Here is a 26,614-nt window from a genome sequence, read left to right as displayed (position 1 = left end):
ATTCGTCATTCATTCACGTCACGTAATACCAAATTTGGTACATGGGGAACTAGTGAAACGGCCGCGAGCACGCTATGAGCGTAGCATGTATTTATGTTGTTACATGACGCGCATGTCTTGATTATCATGTTTGGACATGTCGTGTACATATGTCGCCCGTTCGTGTCACGTAATACTGAATTTGGTACCTCTGAATTTATCGAAACGGCCGCGAGCGCATCATGAGCGTAGCACGTAGTCATCTTGTTACATGACACGCATCTCATACTTATTATGTTTGCACCAGTCACATACCTTCGTTATTCATTCACGTGACGTAATACCAAATTTGGCATATGTGAATCTAGCTAAACGGCCCCGAGCGCATCATGAGTGCGGCATGTATTCATGTTGTTACATGACACGCATGTCTTGATTATCAGGTTCGGACATGTCATTTACATATGTCGTCCGTTCGCGTCAGGTAATACTGAACTTGGTACATCTGAAGCTAGCGAAACGGCCGCGAGCGCATGACTACATGCTACATGAGCGTAGCATGTAGTGATGTTTTTACATGACACGCATCACATGACTATCATGTTTGCACTAGTGACATTCCTTCGTCGTCCATTCACATTCCGTAATACAAAATTTGGTGTATGAGAAGCTAGCAAAATGGCCGCGAGGGCCTCATGAGTGTAACATGTAGTCATGTTACATGATATGCATCTCATGATTATCATGTTTGCACCAGTCACATATTTTCGTCATCCATTCGTGTCACGTAATGCCGAATTTGGCATATGTAAGGCTGGCGAGATGACTGCGAGCGCATCATGAGCGTGTCGTGTAGTCATGACTCATTCATTACTTGTATAATATGTCATGAATGTCATGATTTACATTTTATGGTCCTGCAGCTCTTTCGGTGGTTTCTTCACATGGCATATTGCAAAACTGGTATGGTATGACATGATTGCATGGCGAACACAAGCAACAGACCAGACCCTAACATGAAAATCATGACATACGTGTCATGTAACATGACTACATGTCATGCTCATGATGCGCTCGCGGCTGTTTCGTTAGCGTCATATATACCAAGTTTGGTATTACAGTACGTGAATGGATGACGAAGGTATGTGACTGGTGCAAACATGATAATCATATGCGTGTCATGTAACAACATGACTACATGCCACACTAATGATGCGCTCGCGGTAATTTCGCTATATTCACATATGCCAAATTTGGTATTACGTGACGCCAATGGATGACGAGCGTATGTGACTGGTGCAAACATGATAATCATGAGATGCGTGTCATGTGTGAACATGACTACGTGCCACAGTCAAAGCGCCAATACATTTCGACGTGACGCGGTGGGCGTGCTGCGTTGCTTTGACGCACGTGCGTTTCAGCGCGTCCGGCGTCCCTCCGTCACGAAAAGAGGGAGACGCGGTGTTGTCTGGGTAACGCATCGGCGCAAAATGCAGCCTGTCGCATTTCGCTCCCGTTGCCGTCGAGCCGCGCCGACGGACGCTGGTCGCGCCTGGCGTCATACTATAGAGTGCTCGCGTTTTGCTAACGTAGCGTCGCTGTGCCCAGCGTGCGCGCGCGTCAACGCTACATTGGAGTATATTGGGCCCTTCATGATGCGCTCGCGGCCGTTTTGCTAGCTCCACAAACACCAAATTTAGAGTTACGTGACCTCAATGCATGACGAAATATATGACTGGTGCAAACATGATGATCCTAGCTGACACGCGTGTCATGTAAGAACATGACAACATACCACGCTCATAGCGTGCTCGTGGCCGTTTCGCTTGCTCCACGTATACTAAATTTGCTATCACGTGACATGAACAGATGACGAAGGTAAACGACACATCCAAACATGATAATCATGACACGGAAGTCACGTGCGGCATCATTTACCTCCACATCGTAACGTTGTGCTGATTATAAAGTGACATATCAACATTTCTCATTCGTGCTTCGCATATCGTCGGAGCACTGGACGTGGGGTCTGCCAATTTTTATCAAAATAATATTGTCGACAATGTTGTAATGTGAAAACAAAACAGCAAATAGGAAATCAGATTAAAAAACGGTACATAAAAATCATGTGCGTTAGAAACTTCTTTACGTGAAGAAGCACGAGTTGTTGCCAGACATTTCATAGAGGTGCAGTAACTTTTTGCTTGTAATGTTAACGTCAACATTGTTTGTCCAGTTCATTTAGTGTGCCTGCGAGTACATAATCCAGTCTTTCTTTCCCATAATGGGTACACGAGAAAGGAACGTGATATGGAGTGTGGTATTTGAAGGGATAGGAAATTTTATTTGCTCGAAAATCTGCTGTTGCTTCGAATAGTTCTGTTTTTTCTAATTAGCATTTTTGTATGTTGCTTGTAGTTTGTTTGTATATCTTGTGAATATTTATAGTTTTATGTTTTTGTAATAATAGTTATGTGTGTTCTAGATACGAATGATATACGAGAAGACAAATGAATAAGCAGGTAACGGTAACATACTTGGATACTTTCACTTGTTCGAATCCCCCGGCTCACTTGTTCATCCTGCACGCACCGCGTGACCTTGTTGTGTCTGTTTTGACTACGAATGCAATAAACCTGCGGTGGAGAGTCGGTACTCGTGTCGTGCGTACTTTGATTGTCCTTCGTCTTTGCCGACCTGCACACTAAGCGAATTAAGTGTGTTAGCGCTTGTAGCTCGCGTACTTGAACTATAGTTGAATTTGGTTTCATCGTTACCTGCTGGAAGAAGACGTTGTCTCGATAAAGCGACGGCACAGTTTCCATGGCGCCGCCGTTATGTACGACGCAGAGGTTTAACATTCGCGCGCTGGCGTCAGTGATATAGCCGGACGTGAGCTTGGCATCTATGCTGAAGTGGAATGCTGTGCATCTGCAGCTGCAGAACTCGAGTTCCTTCGTGAGAATGACGTGCGTCCGCCGATGCACCTGTGCGGAGAACCTCTGAAAGGGCTGTCAACATGTGTATGTTATAACGCAGGGGTGTTTGAATAGTCAAAACGTGTCAAAAATTTTCGGGGAAACTGCATTCTGAGTATATACCGATTGTTCAATTATGTCATTTTTTTTCAATTTCTTAGTCCTTCCGAAGGGAATAAGGAACTTTCTGAGTAGAATGAAACATGCATATTCCAAAGATGACCAGCCTCTGCACACGTAGTCAAATATTTCTTTTGTAACCAGTGATAATCAGCCTGGGAGTTTCATCCTGAAAAGCAAAAACAAAGATGTTAGCACGGCTTGTTATTTATATGTATACAATGAGCAATCTGAAATGGATCAACGCCCCGATTCATTTCCCCAAACAAGTTAGCATGTCTCCAGAATAGCCAAAATTCTGAAACCACTTTTTTTTTGGCGAGTACTTTTGGGAATCGCTTGTTAGATTTCATTTCTGAGACACCATCTCATTCGATCACTTTTCGAGATATCTTCGTAGTATCGCTATTGGTTCGTTCTGATTGGCTGGTTAAGGAATGCTGGGCAATTAATCTCTTCAGTCATTGGGCACGTGAGGTTCTACGTCGCACATATAGCAGCACTGTCGCCACTTGTCCATCTCTGCGTGACGTCACAACATGGTCACGCACTTCGTTTGCCCGTGTCATAGGCGCCAACGCCCCTCTTAAACGTGACCGATACCGAGCCAGAGTAGAGCTGGTTCTCCGAAAAACGTCTGCGATGTATTCCCATGTATACTTCGGGATTTTCTTCATCTCCTTTCATCTTATCTATAATACCCTTCATGTATCTCGCCGTGAAGTATCTCGCTGTGGCGGCAACCCATCACGAGGCAATGTTACAGTTTTTGCTCTCATCTTTTTGGCAACGTTGTAAATGGTATGGCTGAAGTGTATAAGCGAGCCTTTCAAGTAGTCCGGCCCTATCTTTCACTGTAGTCCTTAACTCTGTCTGGACGTCGAGTGCTTCCTCGGACGATGTGATTTGTTCGTGTGTATTCTCTAGTAGCACTTGGCTATGATACGTTCACTCGACCGTGTAATCTGTCGTTCTTCGCTTAGCTCGTTTGATGTACACTTCGCTAAGCTCACTCGATCACTTGTCGTCTCTATAGTGGGACCCCGGTCCGGTTGGTCCTTTTGACGTTTCTTCCTTTTTCGTCTACTTCTTGTGGTTTCTTTCGCTGCTCAGACAAGGATCCGCGTGTACATCATACTTATTTTTCCTTTGTTACTCATATTTTCCCTAGAGTGCTTATTTGGGCCGGTTTGTACATATTAAAAAAAAAGGGGGGGGGGGAATAGCGAGAACCACAGGACGAAGACGAAGACCGACCAAGCTCACGAATTCTTTTTTTTTTACTCTTGGTATAACCTGAGTGTCTATTCTAGTGTTACTTCAGCGTCCGAATGTTTTATTTCTCCCTGTTATGCCGGTGTCACACAGGCACTTTCGATAGTGATCGGTGCCGATCCGGATTATGCTTGGATTTAGTGGTGCTACACGGTCTATTCGCTATCAAGCCCGATCGTTACCTCGCTCCTATATTTGACAAACGTCAGCGCCAAGCTTTATCCGCATTAGTCGGGACCATGCATCAGTGACCACGGTTAATTTCAGCCAAGAACTTCGATCGAGATCGGCTCTGATCTCAATTGAAAGAGCTCGTGAAACGCCGTTGTTGGGAGGTAAGGTTTCGCGCTCCTAAGCCCGAGGAGGCGCGTTCGACAGCGGCTGCAGCATTTTGATTGGGGAGAGATGTGCAAGTAACCGTATACTCAGATTCAGGCGCACGTTAAAAACAAGAAAAACACCTTGTTCATATGCGTGCGCAGGGCTTCCCTTCAAAGGAGGGGGGGGAAGGGAGTTGGTTGCGGGTGAATGTAAAGGCAAAGGTTCAATCCAGTGTCCCCTCCCTATTACGCCAATGTATGGAGTTTGTGCCCCCCCCCCTTAATGTGTTTAAGGGCAGCACCCCCTCTCCCCCACCCGTGCCTATGTCCACGTGGTCAAGGTTACTACGGAATACCATCGTGCTTTTGGCACTAGAAGGCCCCAGGTGGAAGTCCGTTCTCCTAAATAACAGGACAAACGGTCATAGCAGAGATTTTATTGGCTTACTCCAGTGTCCCCTAGAGTTATTCAACTTCATCTCGATGCACTAGGTACTTAGCAAATATGAAAAAAATTAAATGCATGATTTAGCAAAGCGTAAACATCTTTGTGTTAGAACAGAATAACGAAAGCTTAACTGGCGCTGTTGAAGAATTCGGCACAGTACAGCACTAAGTACCTAAAACACAATACATTTCTCAAACCGGGCAAGGCTGTTGCGAACGACGGACCGATCCCGCCGATGCCACCGCTGTTGCGAAAGATGGACCGATCCCGCCGAAGCCACCACTGTTGCGAATGACGGCGACGCCAACACGGTCCTGTAGGCGCCACTGCTTCCAACTCCGCCGGGAAGGTCACCAGCCGTTTGGTAGCGTATGTTTATCAGCTCGCGACTGCTTCTGCGCAGAGCTGATAAGACGAGCGGACGAGACGACGGTGAGTTAAACGAGGTTTATGTACAGCATATACACAGAGGCATTACAAATTCGGCACTGGGGCCGACAGAGACTCGAAGAGCCAAGCTCTCCTCTCTAATACATAGGTCAACTTTTCGCCTAAGACCGCCGACTCACACACATGTCGGCTCTCCGACATGGGGACTCCTCTCTCATAGGAACGCCGATCGCGACGCGCCGCAGGGCTTCTTTTATTTACACCGGGTCCAACCAAAATGTCCAATCAGAAGCGCCGCTGGTCGTCAGGGCAGATTCCTCCAATGGGGTCGCCGCGCCATGCGTCAGACCACCAGACACGAGGACGCCGGCTCGCTGTCACGTGCGCCGCTGACTCAATGCACGTGGGCCAGAGAGGCGCCGCGCGTGTTCATGCCGTTGAGATGTTCGCGTCCGGGCGGACTGCGGGCTGGCCTTGACCCAAATTGCCTTTTTCAGAGGCACGGACGTTTGACGAGGACTCGCTGGCATAACAAGGCATACTCGATCTCTTCGAAATTGAGCTATACCTGACTGCACTTGATGCCACGTAGTGCTTTAAACGGCATTTAAGAAATCGCCACGCAACACGCCCGATCACCCAACATCTCATAATTTAACGTTCATCCAAGGTTCCTTTATTTATGTAGTGCGTCGCGTTTGCAAAAAACGAACACTGGCTCAAATTGAGTCTTTCCTGCACCGCCCTGATTCACCAAATTCGCGCTGCGCGTACATGTTCAACAAGTCCGATCCAAGTTCTGCATTTGCGGACAGCCGAGGTAATCTTGTGACGCGGCTGTGACGGCGGCGAAGGCTGCATCAATTCGGGCAAATACGGAACCCTTTATTTGGGAGAGCTTGTGCCCGGCTAAACAAAAGTAAGTAATGATGTCAGGTAGATCGAGTGATCTACCTGTCGGCGGAATGCGTCGTCGTTTATACGCATCATTGAACCTTCCAGTGGTGCTCGTTCTGTCGCGCCCTGCGTACATTCTTCACACAAAATGGTCTGAAACAATCGCGAAGTTAAAAAAAAAACATGCTGTGGCGTGGTCTCCGCCGTAAATCCTGTGCGGGTGAAAGCCTAACACATCCAAATAAAGAAATTAACACTCGTGCTTCTATCTCAAAAAGCATCGCCATGGTGCTTAAAACGAAACATGCAAGAACAAAACAAGCAAAAGTCCTCAGGTTCTTTAACACGCATAGAAGGGCTTCAGGCGCTCGACATGAGTTCTTGCTCTGCGCCGCTGGAAGTTGGTAATGCTGTCCGGGACAACAGTAATATAATAATAATTGGTGTTTTACGCCCCAAAACCACCAGACTCCTCAAGTTACCGGAGACTCCGGAAATTTCGACCACCTGGGGTTCTTAAACGTGCACCCAAGTCTAAGCACACGGGCGTAAACATTCCCGCCTCCATCGGAAATGCATGCGCCTCAGCCGGGAATCGATCCCTCGACCTGCGGGTCAGCAGCTGAGTACCTTAGCCACTAGACCACCACGGCGGGGCAAGGTAACAAAAGCAGCGGTTGTGTGTTGTTTTGACTGAGGCGCAACACGTCGGCTGCACTGTATAGCGGCGTGTAGATGCCTTGTCTCGCATTACCTTGACTCGCAATAAGGTCTCTGCATACAATGGCCTCGTCTTTTCCCTATGCAAACAAAACCGAGCTATCACTCGACAAAGTTGTTTAACCACATTCAACCGCGGCATATTCTTCCTTGAAAGATTCTGTCGCTCAATATACTCCTACATTCGCGAGATTGGTTGTCGACGCTGTTCACAATCCGAGGTCGTTTCGGGGGCCGAGATTAGGTGGACGCGCTCACCTGTAGCCTCTTTTCAATGCTTCCCCCCCTCAGCCTTTTTTTTTTTCTTTTCGGCGGACACGCGCTCCTGGCAGCCGCGAACAAGCTCATCGTGGAGACCGCTGAGTACGTCATCCGCTGATGGCCGAGGCCTATCTTTCGATGAGCGAGGACAGTACAGAGTCTTCAAGAGGTTCTTATCCGCAGTTCCGTGCACCACTGTGGGACTGTAGAACGTCCACTCAGCACGCCGATCGAACGATAAGCATCCCGTCTTGAAGGGTCAGTTCTTTTCTACCCTCGCCGCTGTCGACTCGTTTTGAAGGCCTCTTCTTCGTCGTTTTCAAAGTGACCGCATCTCGGCCTCGTCTGTGTGAAAGAAATCGTCTCGTGAATGATTCAGGAACCTTCTCAATCTCATTCGCGCGCTATACCTGTTGACCTCACGTTTATTAGTACTGCTATTTTTGTAGCTATCGCATACTGCACGTTATTTCGCGCATCTGGAAACTTCGCATGCTTTCTCCCATCGCAACAGTCATCTTCCCGTCAATCTTTATGAGCAGTGTATACGCACTTTGGTCATAGTGGCAGTGACGTATATTATGGAAAGGGTAACCCCTTGTGTAATAGTCTTAGAGCGACATCATAATGAATGGATGGATCACATTTTTTGTCGATCAAGGACGCCAGCGGTTTTTAGGGGTCAGGTTCCTTAGGGTTTGGGTCGTTCCCTCCTCCGTTTGTATGCAGTATGTATGTAGCCACCTCTAGTTTACGAATTGCTTACTAGATAACGCTGTGTTTGTATGTCGTTGCAAATATCACTAGATGGCGTTAGTGGTGTTCATATAGTTGACGATTAGAGGATAGATGGCGCTGTTATCTTGAGTAATTCACAGCATATTCACGGAGTGAATGATGATGAGTGGGGCGAAACGTCCGTCCGTCCGGTGCGTGTTCTAGTGGGATAAGAGCGGAGAGACAGACGGACGGATGCTTCGCCCCACTCACCATTCGCTTCATGGATAGGCTGCGATTTTCTGTTGTATGCTGTAAATACTAATTGAATGACATTCTGTGGATCTTGCGATAGAACTGCTATACGCCGGCGCATTCAATATAGCGTATCTCCCATCCCCGTTCACCCATTTTCATTAAAATTGGTGTCACAGGTCCCGTTAATCGCCGATCGCCGGGCTAATTCCAAGGGCCGAAGTATCGGCCCCCCGAACCGCACCACGAAAGCGTGGACAATTTAGAAGTGGTCCTTTTTGGCGCGCCAGCGGACGCCGGCTGTGGCCCAAAGAACAAGTCAGAGCCGAGAGTTGATAAACAAAACAAAATTATATTCTCAATAATGGCAGATCAAAAACAATACACAAGTATGCACACTCCACAATAGTTGAATACAATGTCACCAATCAAAACAACGTACCACACAGTACAATCACCTGCACTTGAAACAAGACTCGGACAACAATACGCACTACAATGCAGTCGCATGCATTGAACAACCAAGACACTTAAAGACTAAAGAGTTAAAAAACTTATTCAGTCCAAAGTTCTTTGAACAAAAGTCTGAATGATACTCTTCCGGGAATCACTCACTCAAAGTCCAGCGTTGTTGTCGTTCTGCTGCCCCCGAAGTTTCTCTTCCAGGAAACCTCGCGTCTTCACTTGGCCGCTCTCCAAGCTTCAAACTTCTTCGCCGGAAACACGTCGGCTTCCCACACGCAGCTGTTACCACGCGTTTTCGCTCGATAGCGGTAGACACACACTCTTGCCTGTAGCTCGAGTCTTCACCCCTCAGGTCTAAATCCTCTTCTTCTCCACTTCCTTCTTCTCCTTTGTCACGGAAGACAAAAGGCTTCGCCCACAAGGCGGTACACCCTACGCACTCTGGCGCATACTTTCTTCTTCTCCTGCTTTGTCACTAAGGACAAAACCTTCACTGACAGACGCGGCGGGATACCCTACGCACTCTGGCGTTAACTTCCTTCTTCTGCTGATCTCCCATCTCGGCTGCTCGATTAAATACCTTCCCCGTGAAATTCCAGAAAGTTCTCATCATTTCGTCGGCGCGATACGCAGCGAAGGCTGGGGGAAAGGGCAAGACGATACGGAGGCCGTCCGCGACGGATGACTCAACCCGGCATCACCACGCCCCTTTCCATCGAAAAATTTCGAGGGCTTGCTCGGCCGCCGATGTGGGGTGAGGAGTTTCGTCGGCGAACCTACGCTTCCGAGGGCAGAAGGACAAGGACGCGCGCCCGCGGAATCTTTGGATGCTTGTTTTCTTTTTGTATCGTTGACCTCTCGGCGCTTCGTCGCAAGAATTTGGCGGCGCGCCCTTTTTGAGCTCTCGGTTTGTGACACTGCCCCCCACTTTAAGAATATTATTTCATAATACCCAAAACCACACAAACGAGCGCGAACAGTCTCCACACTCTAAAAGACTGTAACCTAATCCGTCGCTGAAGCCACGTCACACTCACAATAGATCACTTAATACAATTGTACATTGTAATTCAATCTCACAACACATGAAATATAACCACAGGTACATGAGTACAACACTCCACCACATATTCCAAACAATACAAATGTACAAAGTTCTCTCATTACAACAATTGTACAATACTACACATCACATCACTGCAACAAACATTTTGATTCACGCGACATACAGTTGTGACACAGGACAACAACAACATTAGATTAACATATTGCACTCAGCACTGTCAAATACATTTCGAGTCGACCTCAACACCTATCCCGTGTACTTCGAGCTGCGCTTGCGTCCTTTCTTGCGGTGCTCGCTCGATCTCTTCTTGTTTTTCCTCGTTTTGTTCCGGCGAGCCCTTTCCACCGATGGTATCTGAGGCGGCGTCTCAGCCATCGTTGTCACTTCCGACATGGTTAGCGGGTCATAACGCTCAACCGATCCTGTCACCCGCTTGTTCATGTCACGACATTGGGCCTGGCTGGCCGACTCCGTCACCTTTACACTGTCGGTCGATTGAGGTCGTGCCTAGGTAAGTCCAGCTGCCCAGCACGTAAACTCATTCAATACGATCATGTTCTCATGCACGGTCTCCTGCGCCCAGGCTTCACCTTGGGCTCGAGTGAAATCCTTCACGGGATTCTTCTCCGCTGTATCTCGCGGTCCCTGTGTCGGTGGGGGCTCCATCTTCGGGTCTTCTCCCAAACATTTTTGATCATTTGGCCCTCGCGCCCCGTCGATGTTTCCGATGACGAGGTCGTACAAGGGGGTCGTCATGCATAGAGCAGTAACCTTCCCGCTGAAGTACGGGGTTTCAACCTCAATTTCTGCTTCGGGAAGCATCCGAACCGTACTGTCAATTAGGCAAACTGGTTTCGTTCTGCCTGTCAACTCACTTTCTCGTACCAAATTTCTCCGCACGATAACCGTGGAGCTACCGGTGTCTCTGAACACCGTAATCTTCTTGCCCGCAACTTTTCCAGGCAGCGTTGGCATTCCCTTCGTAACTCTGGTTGGCTGTTTTGTCATTACAGCACCCACAATAGGAAGTTTCTCCCCATTTTTCAACTCTACGAATCCGTTGGTGACGGCATCACCAAGGGATTTTGGTGCTGAGAGCACACAGGGCACCTGGTGAGTTTGACTCACTCCGTTACGACAAGCGTCTGCTTTGTGCCCAGTCTGACCACACTTGAAACATTTTACTACCGTAGGGCTCGTAAAGTTAGTACGACAGTTGTTCGCGCAATGACCCACGTGGTTACACAGAAAACATCGCGGAACAATCTCCGGTGCACGCTTTTTTTGTTCGGGTGCCGATTTCTTCGAATCTTCGGGACAATCCTTCTTGACTCTGGCCAAATTTGTTCCACCTTGCGCTTCCAAGAATTGATCAGCCAATTCGAGCATGCCTTCAAGTGACTCAGCCTTCCTCTCTTTCAAGTACAGTGACAGGCTTGGCTGGCAACTAGTGAGAAATTGCTCTCTAATAAGGAGCTCTCTAAGCTCATCGTACTCCTGCGCTGTCCCTGAAAGTTCAATCCATCTGTCGAAATAATGGCAAAGTCGGGCGGCATACTGCGTAGCCGTCTCACCATCACCTGGCTTTCCTGTCCGCAATCTGTCCCGAAATCCTTCCACAGTAAATCTAAATCGCTTCAGCAAAGCAGCTTTCACCTTTGCATAGTAGGCTGCTTCGGTCGGCGTCAGCCTACCGTACACACTGAGCGCTTCACCACTCAAGCAAGTACTCAAAGCAGTTGCCCATTGATGTTCCGGCCAATTCTGGCTCCTCGCAATCGTCTCAAATCGGTGAAGGTATGCATCAAGGTCGTCCTTCCTTTCATCAAACGCTACGAGCAGCTTGCTTGGGTTCAAGCGGAAGCTGTGGTCCTCCCGTTCGCTGCTTTCAACTCTAGCTTGGACCTGTTAGCGTCCTTTATCCCGCTTTTGGTAAAATTTAGGGTGTCGCCGGTATGGCCGTAAAATGGTGAAAATTGATAGAAGACACAACACACGACTCACGCACTGTTAAAAAAATGTAAACAAAAGAAGGCTGTATTTCATTAAAAAACTAGGTTACAATTATTACTCGCGCAACCGTTCAATTCCGCACAACGCACAACCGCTCAAGTCGCTCGCAATTCGCAGACTCCTGTTCGCTCGCCGTTCTCGCTGCGTCTCTGGCTCTTCCCGCGCTTTCTCGCTCTCCTCTCTCAACCACAGATTCCGAGCACACATACGCGCACGCTGACACAAACGCGCACGCACCACACACACACACGCACGTGCACAAATTCTTCCACGAAGTCAGTGGGGGAAGTCCGTCGCTTCGCCATTCGGGGAAACAGAGTCGAACGTCCCACAGGCCACGGAGGCGCAAAGGGACATGTTTCCCTCTTCTTGCACCCGAACTGGCAAGGTGCATTAAAGCGGGCCGCCGCCTTTGTGCTGACCCGGCGCCCGCAGGTCTGGGAGGCTCGCCGATCGCTGCTGCCCGTAAACAAGGAGGACGGCCCCCTCGAGTGACCAACGGACACTCGCACGGCACAACACACGCAAAAAGAAAGAAATAAAACAAAACTTAGAAGATTTGAGGCAGTCGCGTACACTCGGTCGTCCTGACAGTCATTAACGTCCTCGTTAATAGAAAAAAAATCATAAACAAACCCACACGCCAATACACAAACAGAATTGTTTCTTTCGTCGAAGAAGACAAGAAAAAAAAACAACTGTTTAAGTACGCACAGTTCACTCGGTAAATCCCGGCACGCACTCAAGTTCTCAACAGACGCCAACGCAACTATGGCGCACTCGCATAAGGATGGGTCTTGGCGCAGCTACGGGCCGAACGTCTCAGTCGCTGCATCTCACATTCGGGGGCGTCCGACTCCTCCGCAGACTCTCCGTCGTCATCAAGGTGTGAATGCGTATTGGTCGTTGTCCAGCACTTCAACTGCGACACGTGCGCAGTTGTCACGAAGCGGCTCGCCCTTGTTTCGTCAAGGTCGGCAACTCGATATGTGTCAGCTGGCAACACTGCCGTGATTACAAGGGGGCCCCTATATTTTGGCTGCGCTTTGGCAGGCCTTCCCGTCTGTTCTGGAGCCCTTGTCATGAAGACCACGTCACCGACACCGTACATTTTAGCCGGGAAGTGGCGTTTGTCGTAAGCGACCTTCATCTTCTTCTGCTCGCTCACGAGGCGCTGCCGTACACGTTCGCGCAGCCCGCCGGGCTTCTCCCACTCTGACGCTTTAGATTCAACCAAGCGCTTCAGTGCCACGCTGTGAAATTCCGGTCGATAACCATGTAACATCTCGAAGGGAGTCTTCCCGGTCGTCTTGTTTACAGCGTTGTTCAAGCTGCACTCTGCCTCACTGAGCTTTTCGTCCCAATCTCGCTGCTCTGTATCGACCATCGATGTAGTAATGACTGGTAGAAGTGCACGGTTCACTCGCTCGACCAGGCCGTTAGCTTGAGGATGTCGAGTGGAGTTGAGCACATGGTTTATCCCTCTGACACTGCAAAAATCTTCAAACGCTCGTGATGTGAAGCAGCTGCCCCTATCAGTAATGATCCGCTCAGGTAAGCCTCTCTCTATTATGAATTCGCGTAGCGCTGCGAGCACCAGCTTCGTCGACGTGTCGCGCCTCGGGAACACCCTCACGAACTTCGTCAGGTTGTCCACAATCACCAATAGGTACTGGTTGCGTCGCTTGCTTGGCACAAAGGTTCCTAGATGGTCCATGTGAACCACTTCAAATGGCCTCTTCCCAGGGGGGATAGGGTTCAAAAGTCCTTCTCGCTTCCCGGAAGGAAGCTTGTTGCTTATACACTGGAAGCACTGCGATATATGCTTACGAACATAGTTACGCATGCGTGGAAACCAAAAGTTCTCTTGTATCTTTGCTACTGTGCGGTCTAGTGCAAAATGCCCCATCAAGTCGTGGGACTGCACAACTAATGCCTTCCGCATGCTCTTTGGCAGTACGAAATTGTGCCTCGCTTGCTCACCTTGCCCTAACTTCCGCACAAGCCGTCCATCCATAATTGAGTAACCTTCAGTTCTTCGTCTTTCATCCTTGGTGCGGCATTCTTGTGGCTTTTCCAGCATCGTTATGATTTCTCTTAGCTCCTCGTCTCCCCTCTGCAGTACCAAGACCTGATCGGCAACAGTGAAAGTGACACACACTTCGAAACGGTCCGCAAGGAGTGTACTCAACGTGTCAGTTGGGTCCTCGACGGCCCCTCAGCTCAGCGAGTCCACATGAAGCATTCGTGCTCTTGGGCGATGCTTGATTGTAAATGTGAACTCCTGAATTAGGTCATACCAACGCGCGATTTGCGGTTTAAGCGTTCGCTGTGCGTTGAGGTACACAAGCGCATGGCAGTCGGTCACGATGGTAAATGATATTCCAAGTAACAACGGCCTAAGTCGGTCCACAGCCCACACTATTGCCATTAGTTCCAATTTCGATGAGTGGTAGTTGCTTTCAGCGTCGGTCGTCTTTTTACTCACGCAGTAAACGAGATGCCACTCGCCGCCTTTTCTCTGCAGGAGCATGGCTGCCAAACCTTTTGTGCTGGCGTCAGTATGCAGCTCCGTTTCCGCATTTGGATCGTACAACTGTAGCACCGGTTCGCACGTCAGCTTGGCCTTCAAAGCCGCAAAACTCTCATTTATCTCAGCACTCCACTGAAACGCCATGTCCTTCCTGGTCAATCTAGACAGGGGCTCAGCAACCAAGGCGTACCGCGGTATGAAGCGTCGAAAAAAACTTGTTAGGCCCAAGAATCTCCTGATGTCGTGAACACTTTTTGGCGTTGGAAATTCGGCTATTGCTCGCACCTTCGTGTCGCCCGGCTGCACGGTTCCACTTTTCAGTCGGAAACCGAGGAAGTCCACGGAGTCCATCACGAAAGCACACTTGCTGAGCCGGAGTGTCAGATTAGCTCTTCGGAATGCCTCAAGTACGAGGCGCAGATGCGTTATGAGCTCATCCCAGTCTTTGGCTGGTATTAACACGTCGTCAAGGTAGCACATAGCGACCTTACCTCTCAGTGGCCCCAACACACGATTCATGAGACGCTGGAACACGGACGGGGCATTTGTAAGTCCGAACATCATGCGCTCGAATTGCCCTGTCTCATCAGGAGTTATAAATGCAGTTTTTCTTTTGGCCTCTTCGGTCAAAGGGACTTGGAGGTATCCATGTGCCAGGTCAAGGACGACGTATAGTTTGGCCCCGGCAAGACCCTCGAGCTGGTCATCGATAGCTGGCAAGGGATACTTCTCCTTTATCGTCTGAGCGTTCAGCCGACGATAGTCAACAACCACGCGCTGCTCTCCGTTTTTCTTTTCGACGAGAATGACTGGGCTGGCATACTCAGAATGTGTCTCAGTGACGATTCCCTCTCTTTTCCACTCTCCGACGATGTCACGTATAGCCTTTCGCTTTGCTGCATTCGTGCGGTAAGGCCGAACAGCCACGGGTGTGCTACCAGGTATCTCCTGTATGTCCATCGAAAGGGCAGGTGTGCAGCCAAGTTCACTGAGATTGGCGGCGAAACAATCCCGGTACTCATTTAGTAGGCACGCGAGCTCACGACGCTGCTTTTCTGTTACGGAGGGGCCCATTTTAATTTCCTCGCACCCAATCGGCCGTCGCGCCTCCGTAACCAGAATTTGTTCTGGCTTCGCCGCGCTGCACTTCTCTCTGCACTCATTTATTTCCTTCATCTCGCAACCTGGGATGTCCACCTCTGTCGCGTGGCCAAGTCTTTGTCCTTTACGTAGAACCACGTCATCATTTCCGCTCGTAAACACCGGCACAGTAACCTCTCCGTCCTCCATGTCAACAAGAATTTCGCACCCACAGTTGTTGAATAGCACTGCACCAGTGACGTTAGACTGCGATGACGGTCTCACCCAATTTATAACATTGGCCTGCAGTGGGGTCTCTTCAGCAGTTTTCAAACGTAATTTCGGACATGAAACGAAGCGTTCGAGATGTGAGAATGGGCACTCGTCTCTGTGCCAGAATTGCAAGCTGCCGCCCAGCCTAGCGTAGGTCACATATGGCAGCTCGGTAAACGTGCGACCGACAAGCAAATCGACCGACTGGGCCTCGTCGGGTACAACAAGTACCTGTATATTCTTGCCAACGACCCCATCTATCAGCAAGTCGGCCCGGCACCTGCCAATCGCACGAGCAGCTGGAACTCCCTGGCTGCCGAAACCATACAGAGCTGTCGCATCTTCCAGCACTTCCCCTCCGCACCGCACCGCCGCTGATTCGCGCAGTAAGCAACCGGAACTGCCTGTGTCTATCATGCCAATCAAAGTCTCATTGCCATTCCATTTAACGTGCTTCAAAAGCACGCCAGGGTCAATTTTCTCTCCAGAGACAGCGTTGGTCTCATTTCTGGGGCCTTTTGCTTGGCAGTGTTTTTGGGTATGCCCAGTCTTCCCACATTTTAGACATTTTTCTCTTCGTCTTTCCTCTGGGCAATCCCGCGAAATGTGTCCGAATTTGAAACAATTATAACATTTTCGCTCACCGTACTGATTTGTGATAGGTGGTCGCTGGTCCCGCCTGTCGTATTCGGACGCACCCTGCAGCGGTGCCTTGGGTGCAGGTTGCATACGAGGTGCATCGCTCGTCGCTCTTCGCTCAGCCGCTGTCCCGAAGCGTTCTCGTCGCTCACGGTCGATCCTCTCAAATTCCTGAATGTCGTGCAACAGGTCATCCGCGTCTTCGTGCGACCTTCCCAGAAGCATCGTGCATAACTCCCGCGATCGGAGACCGGTCAGCACCTGCTCCCTCGTATCACAGAAATCTAAGTGCGCCTCTCTGCAAAGGCGCACCTTCTCGTGGAAGTACGCAGCCGTGTTCTCATTTCGCTGCTGCATTCGCTCTTGCATACGCCTCCATCGCTCCGCCGCCCGTGTCTGGCTGTAGAAAGTCCGCCCGAACATCCGCTCGAAATCGTCCCCTGATGAAATTTCAGCAGCTCTCGAACGGTACCAATCTTTTGCGGCGCCGACCAGGTGACACTTGGCAGTTTCGAGCAGGAATGGCGTTGGCCACCGGTGAAGCGTAGCCGTCTGGCGCAAACCTTCCATCCATTCCCGGGCTGCTGACGCGCAACCATCACCGGAAAAGTCTGGAATATTTCTGCTCAAATCGGGCATCACCTGAAACGTGTTGATGGCCGCCTGGTGTGGAGCCCTCGACGACTCCGGCTGAGGCAGCCGCCGCAGCAGGTCCGCCAACAAGCGGTCTTTCTCGCGCAAAGCGTCGAAAAGTTCCCACTTGGTGAGCCCAGCACAGTCGTCGTCATCACGGTGACCACTCTCCCCCGGCGATGATCCGTCCAGCATGGCTGATGTTAGCTCTCTGGAAGTGCACGCTCACTGGAAGTCCACCATTTCTTTGTTCTCGCACTGACGCAATCGCACTCCTCGCTAAGATTTTCCAAACTCGTTCCGAACGTTTTTTTTTAAATCGGTCAAATCCCACTTCTGATGAATGTTAGCGTCCTTATCCCGCTTTTGGTAAAATTTAGGGTGTCGCCGTAAAAAGGTGAAAATTGATAGAAGACACAACACACGACTCACGCACTGTTAAGAAAACGTAAACAAAAGAAGGCTGTATTTCATTAAAAAAACTAGGTTACAATTATTACTCGCGCAACCGTTCAATTCCGCACATCGCACAACGCACAACCGCTCAAGTCGCTCGCAATTCGCAGACTCCTGTTCGCTCGCCGTTCTCGCTGCGTCTCTGGCTCTTCCCGCGCTTTCTCGCTCTCCTCTCTCAACCACAGATTCCGAGCACACATACGCGCACGCTGACACAAACGCGCACGCACCACACAACACACACACACGCACGTGCACAAATTGTTCCACGAAGTCAATGGGGGAAGTCCGTCACTTCGCCATTTGGGGAAACAGAGTCGAACGTCCCACAGGCCACGGAGGCGCAAAGGGACATGTTTCCCTCTTCTTGCACCCGAACTGGCAAGGTGCATTAAAGCGGGCCGCCGCCTTTGTGCTGACCCGGCGCCCGCAGGTCTGGGAGGCTCGCCGATCGCTGCTGCCCGTAAACAAGGAGGACGGCCCCCTCGAGTGACCAACGGACACTCGCACGGCACAACACCCGCAAAAAGAAAGAAATAAAACAAAACTTAGAAGATTTGAGGCAGTCGCGTACAGACCGGAGTATCACTTCGCTTTTGCAAACGGAGCTGCTTGAGTTCTATCTCGTGCTGTCCCTGCCGTTCCCTTTCCTCTCTTTCTTTTTTCGCCCTCTCAGCTGCCAGTCTTTCTCTCTCCAGCTCCAACTTCAATTGCTGCTCTCTTTCATTTCTCGCCCTTTCGGCTGCCAACTTTTCTCGTTCTAACTCAGCTGCTTTTTCTTTCTTGGCTCTCTCAGCTGCCAACCTCTCTCTCTCCACCGCCTCTTTCTCCTTCTGGCTTACGCACTTCCGTAGTTCGGCGCCAGAAAGACCCATCTTCTCACCAAGAGCTACTAACTTTTCGAGATTCATGGTGTCTCGCAAATAAAACCTTGCCGCGTGCAAAAAGTATCTGCCTAAATCAGTCTATCGGAACACTCCCCTGCACTCGTTAACGAGAACACTGAACAACACACAAAATTGTTCCGATAGCACTATCAACAACTCGAGGCTCTTTCTCACTACTTTGGACACACTGTGCACCAAAAAATCCTGTCGCGGACGCCAGTTTAATTGTCACTGGTCCCGTTAATTAGGGAGGCGATTGCCGGGCTAATTCCAAGGGCCGAAGTATCGGCCCCCCGAACCGCACCACGAAAGCGTGGACAATATAGAAGTGGTCCTTTTTGGCGCGCCAGCGGACGCCGGCTGTGGCCCAAAGAACAAGTCAGAGCCGAGAGTTGATAAACAAAACAAAATTATATTCTCAATAATGGCAGATCAAAAACAATACACAAGTATGCACACTCCACAATAGTTGAATACAATGTCACCAATCAAAACAACGTACCACACAGTACAATCACCTGCACTTGAAACAAGACTCGGACAACAATACGCACTACAATGCAGTCGCATGCATTGAACAACCAAGACACTTAAAGACTAAAGAGTTAAAAAACTTATTCAGTCCAAAGTTCTTTGAACAAAAGTCTGAATGATACTCTTCCGGGAATCACTCACTCAAAGTCCAGCGTTGTTGTCGTTCTGCTGCCCCCGAAGTTTCTCTTCCAGGAAACCTAGGAAACCTCGCGTCTTCACTTGGCCGCTCTCCAAGCTTCAAACTTCTTCGCCGGAAACACGTCGGCTTCCCACACGCAGCTGTTACCACGCGTTTTCGCTCGATAGCGGTAGACACACACTCTTGCCTGTAGCTCGAGTCTTCACCCCTCAGGTCTAAATCCTCTTCTTCTCCACTTCCTTCTTCTCCTTTGTCACGGAAGACAAAAGGCTTCGCCCACAAGGCGGTACACCCTACGCACTCTGGCGCATACTTTCTTCTTCTCCTGCTTTGTCACTAAGGACAAAACCTTCACTGACAGACGCGGCGGGATACCCTACGCACTCTGGCGTTAACTTCCTTCTTCTGCTGATCTCCCATCTCGGCTGCTCGATTAAATACCTTCCCCGTGAAATTCCAGAAAGTTCTCATCATTTCGTCGGCGCGATACGCAGCGAAGGCTGGGGGAAAGGGCAAGACGATACGGAGGCCGTCCGCGACGGATGACTCAACCCGGCATCACCACGCCCGTTTCCATCGAGAAATTTCGAGGGCTTGCTCGGCCGCCGATGTGGGGTGAGTAGGTTCGTCGGCGAACCTACGCTTCCGAAGGGAGAAGGACGCGTGTCCGGGGAGTCTTTGGATGCTTGTTTTCTTTTTGTATCGTGGACCTCTCGGCGCTTCGTCGCGAGAATTTGGCGGCACGCCCTTTTTTGAGCGCTCGGTTTGTGACAATAGGACTAGTTGGAAGATACTTCTCACGATCAGCGCCCAACAAATAAACACGAAAACACAAAGAAGTGCACAACGCAAGCGCTCTTTAATGAAGAATAAAAATGTTTCCCTTACAAGTACAATTGGGGAAGTTGTTATGCGTGCATCCGGTGTTGATGTATAGCTTCCGCAATACGAGCGACCATGTTGTATTCTGAAGCACGTTGTGGTCGACTTGGTTGTGCATATCAGGTGAAAATTAATTATAGCCACAAGACCCGAGTGTCCTTCGTGGTGGTGTAATGGTTCTCAGCTGCCGACTTGATCAGGTCGCGAGTTCGATTCCGGCAGAGGAGGTCGCATTGTTAGAGGCCCGTATCTTGTGCGATTTCAGTGCCTCATAATCATAACGTGAGTTTTGCACGTAAAACTTGTATTATTATTATTATTAATATTATCATTATTATTATTACTTTATGGGCCCAGAGAGATGCAGTAGCTCATTTTCGCAACGCCATGTGCTATCCCTCCTGCAAGTGCGATAATTGTTCACCTTGCGGGTTATTTGTGGCGGGTCTACGAAACGACGAGACAGTGACGAATTGCCGACTTTTTGTGCACACATGGGTCCCGCGGTGGTCGAAGACGGTGTTCTCCGATGTCGCGCATGCGCGGTACGTTCGCCCCGTTTTTGCAGGTCTGGTTTTAGAGGCCAGCTGTCGATTGCATTGATGCATTGGGACAACGATCGTTTTGCGTGTCCCTCAAATAACAGGCCTCGTATATTTAAGCACAATGAAAGAATAGCAAATTGCATTAGCTGTGTAGGCATTCCCACAATATATAAATGACGTGGTTTTACATAGAGAAATAAGATGCTGCCATTCTGAAACAGAGAAAATGTCGCTAGGTGCACTCGCTTTTTCCCTTTTCTGTTATTGCAGCTATAGGCTTTATAGACAATTAGATGAACTTATTGAGTTAGCGAGCCTATGTATACGCCTGCCCGGTATAGTAAAACGGCTGAGACTATAGCGTTGTCTAGCAAGAGGATGCGGCTGCGATTCCACGCTATGGCGGCTGCATTTCTGTTTGGAGTTGGAAGGCAAAAACGAACGCCCGTAACTCAGGGGCACGCTGAACAACTTCAGTGAGGTAAAAGCTCTATATATATCTTGTGCAATGTACCCCGTGTCGCCGTGTCTCGTGGTAGTATCGTTACTGACGATGTGTGTGCAGCGCTCACCAGTGGCGTGGCACCTCGTCCTTTGTCTCGTATCTCGTGAGTGCTGCTTGTCTTCAACACAGACCATCTGGGCTTGCGCCAGGAGGTTCGAGAGTTAAAAAAAAAAGGCCTGGTAGGACGTTGCTCTCAAATTTGAGTTTTATTCGTTATTGGTGTCCGATGTGTGTTGATTTTCTGTTTCTTTTTTTTTTTGCTATGATGCACATTGCCGCGTTGCAGTGAAGATACGCTTCCAGACGTGTGCGTTCAAGACGGCAATGTTTGTTGCGCAAATTTTGGACTGGGAAAGATATGCAACGCTCTCATTCAACTGATATAGCTGCGAGCAGAGTCTTTCGTTTTAATCTCCACGTGTCGAGTACCTCCTCTGTTCGTGAATGTTTGATTGTTGATTCGAGAGCGATCGCTGACGCCCCCTTCGTTCCAGAATGTGCGACATTGGCGAGGCGACCGACGATCGAAGCCGCGATCGCTTGTGTTTACGTCTGTCTCGTTGCTTATCGCACAAGGGTAGGCAGCCAGCAAGGAACCACTATGTGGTCCTTGCCACGACGTCAGATACTCCCCCCTTCTCTCTTTTTCTTTTCCTTCCTTGACAATTTTTCTGTCTACCCTATGTTGGTATGCGGACTCTGAATAAGCTATTCCATGCAAACATTCCATGCAAACATTCCATGCAAACAGTGGAATGGAAAGTAGGGCCAGTCGGAATGCCTACATGATTGACGTGGTGGGCGCCTATACAATGCCTACAACGGTGGGCGCCGTCGACATACTGAGGCGCTTGGAGCGACGTCGCGGCGTGCTGCCCTGACAAGGATTGATGGATAAATTAATATGGCTGTACCCTTTAGATCGGGTGGTGGCTAACGCCACCAAGCCGTAATACTTAGTGAACCAAAAACTAGATTTATTCTTTTTTCCTTTAAATAATGAGGTTGAGGACTCGTACATTGCAGTGAAGGGTTTATTTTTCACTCGTGCCTTGACTTTAGTCACGAATCAGATAACCTCCTTCTAGTTAATTCTACCCGCTGAAAGTCTATTTTGCCCTCCCTGCCCCTAAACCACAGTGCTTTGAAAAACTCTGCGCCATCATCTTGAACTATAGGGTGAAGCCCTTTACAGAAAATTATCAAGTGTTCGGCAGTTTCCTCTTCCTCTCCACACGCACTGCATACCGTGTCTACCCCTTCGTATTTGGCCCGATATGTCTTGGTTCGCAATACTCCCGTCCTGGCCTCAAACAGTAGAGAACTACCCCGAGTATTATCATAGATCCTTCGCTTGGCGATTTCCTGCTTGAAAGTTCGATAGATCTCTAGGGTGGACTCCTTAATCATGGCAATTCTCCACATATCGGTCTCAGCTTCCTTCTCCTAGTTCTTAACCGATAATTCTTTTTGGTTTTGCCCCCTGCTGTTTTCCAAGTATTTACCAGTCAATTTTCTGGTTCGCTTCCTCCATTTCGTATCGACATTCTTCATGTACAAGTAGCTGAATACCTTCCTAGCCCAACGCTCTTCCCCCATTTCTCTCAATCGCTTCTCAAATTTTATCTTGCTGCTAGCTTCCCTGCCCTCAAATGATGTCCATCCCATATCACCTTGTACTCCCTGATTTGGTTCGAGCCCCAAGCTCGCCACCGCCCTCTATGATCACGGGACAACTGGCACAGCAGCTGCAAAGCTGCTTCGGAGAACAACCATGCTGGGTGCCTCGATGCGAGCGCATCGAGGCACCCTGTGAGCTGCCACCGAGCGTAATGCGTTGGGGAGCCTCCCGCCGTGCTATCACGATGTCGGCGGCGGCCACCGCTGTTTACAAGCACGGGATATGGGTCTATTGTTAATTTCGTCTTTACCTGCAAGGCCTCCACTTGGTTTGCTTCCCGGCCCCCGCCGTTTCACCCCAACTCGATGCTCCGCCTCAAAAGGTTTCCGACATCTGGTCTAACATAGCTATAAAGTTGATTAATTGATTTATATGTGAAGTTTAACGTCCCGAAACCACCATTGATTATGAGAGACGCCGTGGCGGAGGGCTCCGGAAATTTCGACCACTTGAGGTTCTTTAACGTCACGCAAATCTGAGCACACGGACCTACAGCATTTCCGCCTCCATCGGAAACGCAGCCGCCGCAGCTGGGATTCGATCCCGCGACCTGCGGGTCAACAGCCGAGTACCTTAGCCACTAGACCACCGCGGCGGGCGCAGAACTATATATTGACGACAAATAACATTGGGCGTATTGCCTCGAGTATGTCGACGTCACGCTACTATGCCGCAATAGTTAAGCAGGTTTGTGGTTCCAGCTATGCAGCTAAAGATTCTGTCACTCGGCAACTTCACCAAAGAGGTATAGTTTGGAACATCTTGTTACAATCATATTGGAAGAGTTCCAAAAGCTGTCCGAATGTTTAAAAACTATAAAAAATGAGGGCGTGATTCCCGCATACAGCGTAAATGATTCGAGGGTTGCTCACGGGCTATTGGGTCTCCTCACGTAAAACGTGCTAAGTTTCACCGAGATTGAACAGACAGTTCACGAACCGCCACTTTTCGAAACGCATGTCAAATGTTTACTATCATTAATACACTTACCTCCATCTGTATTGTAAATCTCTCGGCTAGCTATTCGCGAAGAGCACGCAATCCTATCATGGGCATCTCCTTTGTTGTGCATGCCATTCGTGGGGAGAGATTTCTTTCAGTGGGTGCGTCATGCGTGCAGGATGACAGTAGCGATAAACCGGCGAAAAAAAAGCGCCGCCAGAACAGGTACACAACGGGGGCGTCCGGTTTTCCTGCGCGAAGAACGGCACTCGCGCGGCGCCCTCTTCCCGTACATTGCAGATGTGAACCGGACCTCGCGTGGGCTGTGGTGTGTACTACACCGACCAGATGTGCACGCAACGACAGCTTCCTCTGACGTGGACGGCGGTGACGCAATTCGCCAAGCCGAAACTTTTCGCAACGCTTTGGAAACGAATTGCGCTAAGCGAAACGACTATTATGTATGGATGTTATTCTAATATGAGCTCGGGCGTTGCTTTCGCGTATCATCGACGTAATGATAACAGAACTTGTCTAACTATGCACAGTGGGGCATAATTGTCAAAACGCTTGAGAATCTGAACACGTTCGAGTGCACCAATTCAGTCACTGATTTCTCTCTCCCCCACGCACGCGCACACGGGGGCGTGCATACGCGAAGAGTTCTTTAGACGGTATGTTTGCAGGGAGTTTTAGATAAACCATGCCTGCACCGCGCGCGTAAACAAAGAGCGCGTCGTTTTCTCTGATAGAATCGTGTCGAGACCATATTATCGCACCAGCTGATTGCTTTATTTCACGTCTAGACACCGGGCACGTGATGTGTATGACGCAGTGGGGATCTTTCGAGACGTGGCACCGTCACACGACAACCTACGCGGTTTATTGTTGCAATTGAACTTTCTCTCTCTTTGCTTCTTTTCTTTCGGACGCTGACAGGCCCCGTCTGAAGTATACGGCAACACGATTGCGCAAGTCTTCTCCACTTCCCCTTAGGCTCTGTGACGTCAGTCACCTACGTAGGTGTCCAGTTTGACGATGTAATAGGTCATGTGTTGTGCGCTCTGAAAAAGCGAAACGAAATGGGAGTGATTCTCGAAGGCACAGAATATGCCGTCTGCTTTGGTACAGCGATAACGTATAAGAATCGCGTGGGCGCCGCTTAGCAAGTCAAAAGTGTGTTTCGCATATGCGCCGGCCAACTACGATCGGTCATTGCTGTGACGTGGACTTGTATCACGGGTCTAAACAGTTCACTGCGGTTCGAAACCTGAACATTGTTCTTATATATTGGGACGCAGACTGTAATTTGTGTAGAAAAAAGAAACCTTCCTCCTGGGTGAATGTGTAGAGGACCCTGTTAAGTTTTTTTTCTTCGCATTCCTACGCCCATCGACCCGGCGCGTGATTGCTCGTTTGCTTTGAAAGTGAAGCCCTTACGCGGCAGTTGGATGTTGAGGTGCGTGCCCCTTCGTTCACAGCTTCAGTGTTACAGGAATACGCTAACTATTGAACATTCATCGCCATCAAAGGTACCACTTTGGGGCTATTCGAGGCGCATTATACTGATAACACCGCCACCGTTAAAAAATGCAAAGAAAGAAAAGCAACACAATTATCAAGTATATAGTTCTGGGGATCGGGCAAGTTGGTTTGTCATTATTTTTGCCGGTTCGGCTGTCTCCTCCTTTTGCTAACTACGATGTTCTCGTTTAGGAACAGCAAATAGCAATTTAAAGCTCCACCGATGTTGTCCCAGCACAACAGTGAAATAACGGGGACGTCGCCGTACAGTGCATGCGCTGTACTACAATGCCATTTCTTTCTGCATCTGTGCTGTAGAGTATGTAGTGCTATTTTTCTGTTTGTAGAGTACTTAGCAAATAGCGTGGTGCTGTGTTTGCAATATGCAAGTGACGATGTGACGATATAATTCTACACAAAATTACCTATGGGGAAATAATAATAAATGCATTCCGGATAAAGCGTAAGGCTTTATTTAGTCAGACTTCGCTATAGGCGAACTGTTTCACGGTTCTTCAAAGGCGCAGCGCGATTGAAACTGGAGAAAAACGTGAACACTGAGTGACGTCACACGTGGTTATGACGTTGTCTTTGTTCTGTCTTATTCGTCCCGCGCTTTTGAAGAACTTAAGACTGCATGTATGGTACGTTGACAGTTGATTCGGGGGGACGTGCTCGGTGAACTTCGTGGGTGACAGTTGTCCCGTCCGCGATGTCCTCTCTTCGACGACCGCTCGCAGAACGGGGCCCCGTCAGCAAACTTCTCTAACCGTCTTCCAATCTTTTACTTTTCTCTCAAACTCTATACTCTCAGAAAAAAAAAAAGGTTGGTAATCAGTTAGTAAAATACTCCGGAAACTAGTAACCACACACGTTTACTACCTTCGCGGCATACTTTTACTAGCCACCAGTGAGTACAGCTATAGTAACTTTAGTCATTACTAACCAGGGAACCATTCTTAGTGTTTTTAACTAAGCAACTACTAAGCCACCTACGTAGCCAGATCTTTCGAAGATGCCGCAGTACATTTTGCCGTAATGGTGACATCGCAAGCAAAATTTAGGCAAGCTTTAATTTTATTGACTACCTTGGAATAGAAGTTTCCTACTATGCATAATGGCACACATAAGCAAATAGAAGGGGACATGATGATGTGTAGAGAAAAACAATTGTGTTATACTTTTTTGGCTGCTAACTTTTACGTGTTGTGCGATCCCAAAGCAGGAGTATATATAGCCTTCAAGCTGCTCTACACTAGAAATCTTCCATGTACAAGTTTTGAAGCTTTCCTTGTGCATGCGTTTGCATTCGTTTTCTGGGGATCCGTTCATACGAGTTCTCATATACTCATATGAGCTTATAATCATGAGTATGAAAACTCATATGGACATATCATATGCTCATATGAGTCCATATGAGCATATGAGATTCACATACGCATAATCATGTGCGA

General features: G+C 48.9%; 1 protein-coding gene and 1 pseudogene across 1 annotated transcript in view; one reads left to right on the top strand and one right to left on the bottom strand.

Annotated features, from left to right (window-relative positions):
* The window catches only part of LOC119172560 (cysteine dioxygenase type 1), a 110,266-nt gene that overhangs the window by 15,888 nt on the left and 67,764 nt on the right, over nucleotides 1–26,614 (top strand). The gene's annotated exons all lie outside the window — the stretch shown is intronic.
* On the bottom strand, nucleotides 15,949–17,358 carry LOC142814038 (uncharacterized; annotated as a pseudogene).

Source organism: Rhipicephalus microplus, chromosome 4 (genome assembly GCF_043290135.1).
Source record: "Rhipicephalus microplus isolate Deutch F79 chromosome 4, USDA_Rmic, whole genome shotgun sequence".
In the NCBI taxonomy this organism is placed as follows: Eukaryota; Metazoa; Arthropoda; class Arachnida; order Ixodida; family Ixodidae; genus Rhipicephalus; species Rhipicephalus microplus.
Note: the sequence above shows the minus strand (reverse complement) of the source record. Positions and strands in the feature narration are given on the sequence as shown.